This window comes from Belonocnema kinseyi, chromosome 10 (genome assembly GCF_010883055.1).
Source record: "Belonocnema kinseyi isolate 2016_QV_RU_SX_M_011 chromosome 10, B_treatae_v1, whole genome shotgun sequence".
Taxonomy (NCBI): Eukaryota; Metazoa; Arthropoda; class Insecta; order Hymenoptera; family Cynipidae; genus Belonocnema; species Belonocnema kinseyi.
Genome location: NC_046666.1, coordinates 108,544,633 through 108,551,863, shown reverse-complemented (window position 1 = coordinate 108,551,863; position 7,231 = coordinate 108,544,633).

Below are 7,231 nucleotides of genomic sequence, written 5' to 3'. Positions count from 1 at the left end.
ATAAAACTCTTATTCATTTGCATGTTTAAGTTACAGTTGTACATTTTAATTGATACAAACATTGTCAGGTTAATTGAAATGGGGTCAATTCTACTTGTAGTTATAAATTTCTTCAAATGAGTAATGTGCGTCTAAATTTTTAACCATCTGTAGTACAATTAAATGAATTTTATTGTGTTACAACGGGAACACTCAAGTTAAGTTGTGTTGCGTTAAGCAAAATTTCGTTAGGTTCTGTTAAGTTAGATTCATTTGTAGGTTAAGATCGAGTTAACCTATTAAATATAGCACACATTTAAGACTGAGAATCGTACGCTTACATAGCTACATTTGTGGTTGAATTTCATTTGGATAGGTTAGGTTAGGTCAGGTTTTGTTAGGTTAGGATTGGTTAAACCTCTATGTAGGTTAAGCCGAAGCTGAATGAAACGGTACCGCAACCACAACGGGACAACACAATGAGTTTAATTGTGTTACGTGAAGTTAAGTTAGGTTAGGTTAGGTTAGGTCAGGTTTTTTAGGTTAGGATAGGTTTGACCTCTTTGTAGGTTAAGCGCAAGCTGATTCAAACGTTACCGCAAACACAACGGGACAACACAATAAGTTTAATTGTGTTTCGTGAGGTTAAGTTAGGTTAGGTTAGGCTAGGTTAGATTTATTTCTAGGTTAGGCTCCAGTTAACCCATTCGATGTAGCACACATTTGCTACTGGGAAAATATGCTTCCCGAGCTTAACGTGTAGTTCAATAAATTTTCTGTTAATTCAGGTTAGGTGAAGTCAGGTTCTGTTGGGTAAAGTTATGTTAAATAAGTTGATATCAGAAAAAGGTTTGATCCTTCACAGTTGTCGACATGTTTTTGAGGTGAAAATTTGCATCACTGGCATTATTTTGAAATTTATTTGCCTCAGTGAATGATTTTTCGTCATTTTTTGAGGTTATGGCTCAACAATGACGTGATGGGTGATTTTTGATACCGAATTTGAATTCAGCACCCCAAAATACATAAGAGTACGTGTGTCTTGTTACCAGATCAGCACACTTTTTTTTGTGTGGCTGTGTTATAGACAGGTTTTTAATCTTAATATATAATTATGGATTCGAACTCATTTAAGGAATTATATTATAAAATTTCAAACAAAAATATGTATAATCTTAAGTTTATTATATAATTCATAAAGTTAATTGAAACAAATATGTATGTATGTATGCATGTATATTTGAACTCTTCCATTTACGGGTTTGAGGGCCTCCGCTCCCTGTACATAAAATTTACATTCCATAATTAATCTAAGTTATCCGCTGCTTATCTACTAATGTTTCGCCTTAATTAAAAATGAAATTAAATAATAGCAACAAAAAATAAAATTAATAATTATAGTAATGAGCGATATTCCGGGCTTCCGCTTCCTTTTACCATAAAAACAAACATTTTCCACGATTTTAAATTTAACTTTGGTTTTTAAACTCATTTTTTAGGCTCCCCGTTTGGCTCTGCCTTATTCCGTTACTTTCCCTTATTTCTTCCAATGTCTTCATCGACATCACTCCCTGTCCATTACCATTTAAAACCCACCTTACACACTCATCAACACTCAACAGTTCATATCCACATACTCTACATAGATTCTTCTCTTCATCCATACAATATCTACAAGCACTCACTCCTTCTCACATTCTGAACCGTACAACCCTACTCCATTTTTCTTCCTTTTTTATTTTTTGCAGATATTCTGGTTCCGTCAACCCTTCGACCATCATATAACATCTATTGTACCTCAAATCTATAATCTTTGTCTATCTTTCTTCTGCTTGTTCATCTAATAGCTCTAACTCTATGCCCTGCCACTCCATAACCCCTTCTCGAATATTACACACCCTTCTCATTTTTCTCCTTTCTTCCTCCCATTTTGAATTTCCCACATTACCGTTTGCTTCATTGTTCCGAATTTCGCCGAAACATGCTTGTGCAATTCTACTTTCCTCTCCCCTTTTTAGCTTCTCTTCAAACCTCCATGCTCTCTTAATTTGTCTAGTAACCATATTTCCTCTTCCTCACTCTTCTCTTAACATGTATCCTAGGCAGCTCCAGCTAACCCCTATTATCCACCTCAAAAATCGCTCATGCATGCTCTCTACTTTCCTATGTTCCTTTTATCCTCAGATCTCCAAACCATGACACAAGACCGCCCAAACCAACGCATCAAACAACCAGACCCTCATTCTCCAATCGTCCTTAAACCTTCTCTTTCATATGTCCTATACTTGGCCAATTACTTAACTCGCACATTCAATTCTTTTCCTCACCTGCAGCTCGTTTCCCCCTCCCGCCTCAAATCAAAAACCTAAGTAACAAAATTCCTCAACCCTTTCCACTGTTGGTCCGTTCATCTTCCAAACGTAATCTGTTATGGTTTTTCTCTTTCTGAAACACAACACCATGGTGTTCTCTACGGTCACCGTCAGATCCTTTGCTTCCATATACTCTTCAAAAATTCTCACCATTAGATTCATCCCCTTCTCGTTGTCTGCTAATAAAACTACGTAATCCGCATAAGCTAGAAAGTATATTTTGCTGTTACCCAATATCGCCCCCTTTTCCTTTCCTCCTTAGCTTCTCCTCTAGATCTGCCAACAGCACATTAAACAGTAGCGGACTCAAAGGGCACCCATGCCTTAGACCTCTCTATCCAGAATACCTCTCCTTTCATCTTTCCTATCTTCATCTTCACCCTAATCCTGGTTTCAGTAAAAATTTCCTTTGTCCTTTGCACCAGCCTTTCTTTTATTCCCCTCTCTTTCACTGCCTGCCATAAAACTTTTCTGTTTACCGAATCAAATGCCGCTTTAATGTCCAGTTTTTAACAGTTTTAACAGTTTGCGTCTCTTTTTCCCTAGATTTCTGTTAATCATGTAGTTCAGTACGTAAATCTTGTCAATGGTCCCCATCCCTTTTCTGAAACCCGCCTGATTGTGTGGAATACTTTCTCTTTTCTCTATCTGGCTCTCTAACTTCTTTCTTACAATTTATGTATATATTTTGTAGCCAACTGGCATGACAGTGATCCCTCTGTACTCTTCTACCTCCCCCCCTTTCTTGACAAGTGGCTGCACCAGCCCTGTCAAGCACTCTTCTGGCCACCCTTCTCCATTCCATACTTTGTTGCAGATCTCCCAAAGTCCTTCCCTTACCCTTTCTCCTCCATACTTCAACGCCTCGTTCTCCATACCAACTTCTCCTGTAGCCTTGTTACTTTTTAATCTATTTATTGCCGCATCCACTTCTTCTCTCGTTATTCTATTCCCTACCTTCCTTTCTCCTAGTACTAACTTTCTATTTTTTCAATCGACCCTTTCCATCTTTCCATTAACGAGTCTACCCCCTCCTCTTCTATCAACCTAATCTTGTACTTTTCCATTTTGTCTTTAAACTCTTTCAGTTTATCTACCTCCCAGTCTCCCATTTTCTTATTCGTTTCTTCCCCTCTTTCCTTTCTCCAACTGCCTCACTCCTTGCCACCACCTTTCAGTGAAACTATTACCGGGAAATGATCGGACCCAATCTCATTACCCACTTCCACGAAACTTATCAAATTCCTCATTCTTTCTTCCGCCAGGATGTAGTCTATCACTGTCTCTCCCTTCCCTACAAATGTGATTTCTCCTTTCTCATCTCCTTTCATATTCCCCTCTTCTTCTATATACACAACCACCGCTATTCTGACTTTTCCAACTATAATCTTTCTTACCATTGTACCATTTTTATCGTTCCTTTCCCTCTATTTTCTCTCTTTTACTGCCAATTCTTTTCTCACACCTGAAACTATTCCGCCCATCCCTCTCCCTTTACTGTATTCTTTTTTTGCTTCTTGTATCGTCCAAACATAACCTTTCGGTAGCATTGTTTTCATCCCCTTCTAGTCTTTCTCATCCGCCCAAGTTTCATTCATCATTAATATACCCCATTTTGTTACTTTCTCCAAAACCCCTTGCCCTTGTTTTTTTAATCCTGAGACATTCCAAAAAGCCACCTTCAAAACACCATTTTCTCCTCCTATTCCTCCTGTACTCCTATTTAACCCTTTTTTATTTTGTAAACCCCGACTCCTTTCGTTCCTTCGCATTTACGTGTTCTTGATCCTTCTCTTTTCCTTGCGTTGTTTGCCAAGTTCTCAACTCTTCTATTTCTTCGTCCCAGATCCTCATCACTCCGTTTACCCAAATTATATCCCTCCCTATTATTACCTTGCTACCTTTCCTTTTACCGCCCATGCCCTCTGCTCAATCAACCATTTTCTTCTCCTTTCCTGCCATGTCAGATCTTCTTCAATTCTCTCTGATCTCCCCTTTAACAACTTCTTTTTCCCCATAAAATCTTACACACTCAATCTTACACACTCTCTCTTCTATTAATCTCAACTCTTTTTTACTAGTTTCATCAAATTCTTTTTGCTGATTCTCTAAGCTTTCGATTTTTTGCCAGACTTTGTCTTTTTCGCCTTTCCCAAATTCTTCCCACTCATCCCATTTCTTTCGTATTTTTTGTACCTCCTCCTTTAGCTCCCCTCACTTGCCTCTTGTTAACTTCCAACATCCCACATGTCTCATCTCTAAGGCCTATGAACATTATTTGAATCTATGTCAGCAATTTCCCTTCCCTTTTCTCTCTTTCCGGCGTTTTTCTTGTTATGCTTTTCCTTGAGCCTTTACCTTCCTCCAACTCCTCGCCCTCTTCCCTTTTCCTTTTTTTCCCTACCAATTTTTCCCCTCCACTGATCATTCCCTCGCTGCTTGTTGCACTCGCTCGTTTTCGCCAGCTGTCAAGCATTCGTATCGTACCTACGCTCTGAGGGCGCTGTGCCGCTCTGTTGAGCTTTTCCAAATTCGTTGGTCTACCTCTCCTGTTACCCCTCCCTATGCCTGCTGCTGTTGTCGCGATTCCCTCACTCCTAACCGGCGTCTTGTACCGCTCGTCGTCACTGGTTTCGCAGCTTGCCTCGATACCCGCCTTATCCCCACTCCTTTCCACATCCCATAACATCCCACTCGACCCGATATTCTTATTTTCTTCGTTCAGCTGTCGCCCTCTGTCTGGGCTCCGTGTTACTGGAATGCTACTCTACCCTGCTTATCCACCGAGCAAGACTCGCAACACGTCACTTCTTCCACGCCTAAATTTTCACCACGCAAAGTTCAACCTAAACTTAAAAACAAACTTTAAACTTTGATTTTTCACTCAATCCGCCCTTTCAACCAAACCCTTCACTCTCACTCAAGCTAAACCACCTACCTTCCTCACTCACCAAAAATTCACCACTCTCATTTCACTTCCCCTTTCTCAATAGCCAAAAAACAACAGCACTACAAAATTAACGTCACTATCCTATCGATACCGGAAACGGAAGCCTAATTGAAACAAATAAGTCTCTGTTAGTAATAAAAAAATGTACATTATAAACAAGATTGTAATATTTTTCTCTTAATCAAAAACATTATAATTTATGATTAAAAAAAATATAATGATTTAATACAATATTTATAATAAATTTTTTTATATTTTACTAGGCAGTCTGATAAATACCTGAAAATTCTAAGAGATGGCATTAATATTTACTAATGTGAACCATGTTCGTGGAGCTTGATCCTTTAAATGACGCCTGTCAAAACTTCAGTCATTTATGTTTACGCATTTACAAGTTACAGCACTAAGAAGCGACTAACCTCCGAGTTTTTTTTAATATGGAAAAATCTGAATTTCGAGTTTTGATCAAACACTACTATTTTCGCAAGAAAACGATATCCGAGACCAAGGCCAAGCTGGATAAGTATTACCTGGACTCTGCACCGTTGATTGGAACGATTCATAAGTGATTTACCGAGTTTCGTTGTGGCCGTACGAGTACAGTTGATGCTGAACGATCTGGGCGCCCAAAAGAGGTCACTACACCAGAAAATGTCGAAAAAATCCATGATATGATGTTGAATGATCCCAAAGTGAAATTGAGAGAGGTAGCTAATGCTGTAGGCATATCATTGGAAAGTGTGGTAAAATCGTGCATTCAGTTTTGGGCATGAAGAAGCTCTGTGGGCGATGGGTGCCGCGTTTGCTCACAGTGGACCAAAAAACGAATTCGTGTGACAACTTCCCAGCAGAATTTGGCATTATTTTCGCGTAAGCCGACCACTACTACACTCCTGAGTCAACGCAACAGGCAAAACAGTGGGTTCCACCGGGCCAAAGTGCTCCGAAGCGTCCAAAAACGCAACAATGGGTCGGAAAGGTTATGGCCTCCGTATTTTGGGATGCACATGGCATAATATTCGTGGACTATCTTAAAAAAGGTAAAACCATAACCGGAGCATACTATTCATCATTATTGGACCCTATCTCATTCCCTATCTTCATACTCCCTATCCTTTTCCTCCATGTTCCCATCTTTTCTCCCTTTTACTGCTAATTCTTTTTTCATCCCTGACACCATGCCGCCCATCCCTTTTCCTTTAACGTGTTCTTTTCTTGCTTCTGGCATTGTTCACACATAACCTTTCGGTAACAGCTTTTTTATTCCCTTCCAGTCCTTCTCATCTGCCCAAGTTTCACTCATCATAATCACATTCCACTTTTCTAACTCCTCCTTTATTCTTGTTTTTCAAACCTGACACATTCCAGAAAGCTATTTTCACGTTTCTTGCTTCCCCTACCTCTTCTTTCCTCTTCACTTTGTTTCCCCTTTGCCGTTTGGAAATCCCTCTGATTTATTTCTAGACTCTTTTTCGTCTCCCTTCCCCCTACCTTTCTCAAGACTTTTTCCTTTTTTCCTTAATTCTTCTAATTCTTCATCCCAGCACCATTCCTCCCCATTTATCCATAACCTCTTTCTCCCTATCCACACCGTATGGCCCCTTTTCCTCTCTGACCAAGCCCTCTGCTCTATTTGCCATCTCCTTTTCCTCTCCCTGCATGTCAGATCTTCTTCAATTCTTTCCCTTCTTCCTCTCAATAATTTTTTTTCTTCAGAATTTTCTTTTTCTCCTCTTCACTCCCCACTTTTACTAGAAATATTCCTTCTTTTCCTTCCTAAATATATGTACAGGGAGCAGAGGCCCTTAAACCCGTAAAAGGGAGAGATTAAATACATACAGTCTGTCAAGTTAAAGCGTGGGTGGCTTTACTCGCAGTCGGTAAGGTGTATCGACATGATTTTGGTGTCAAAATATTAAGAAGAGCTCCC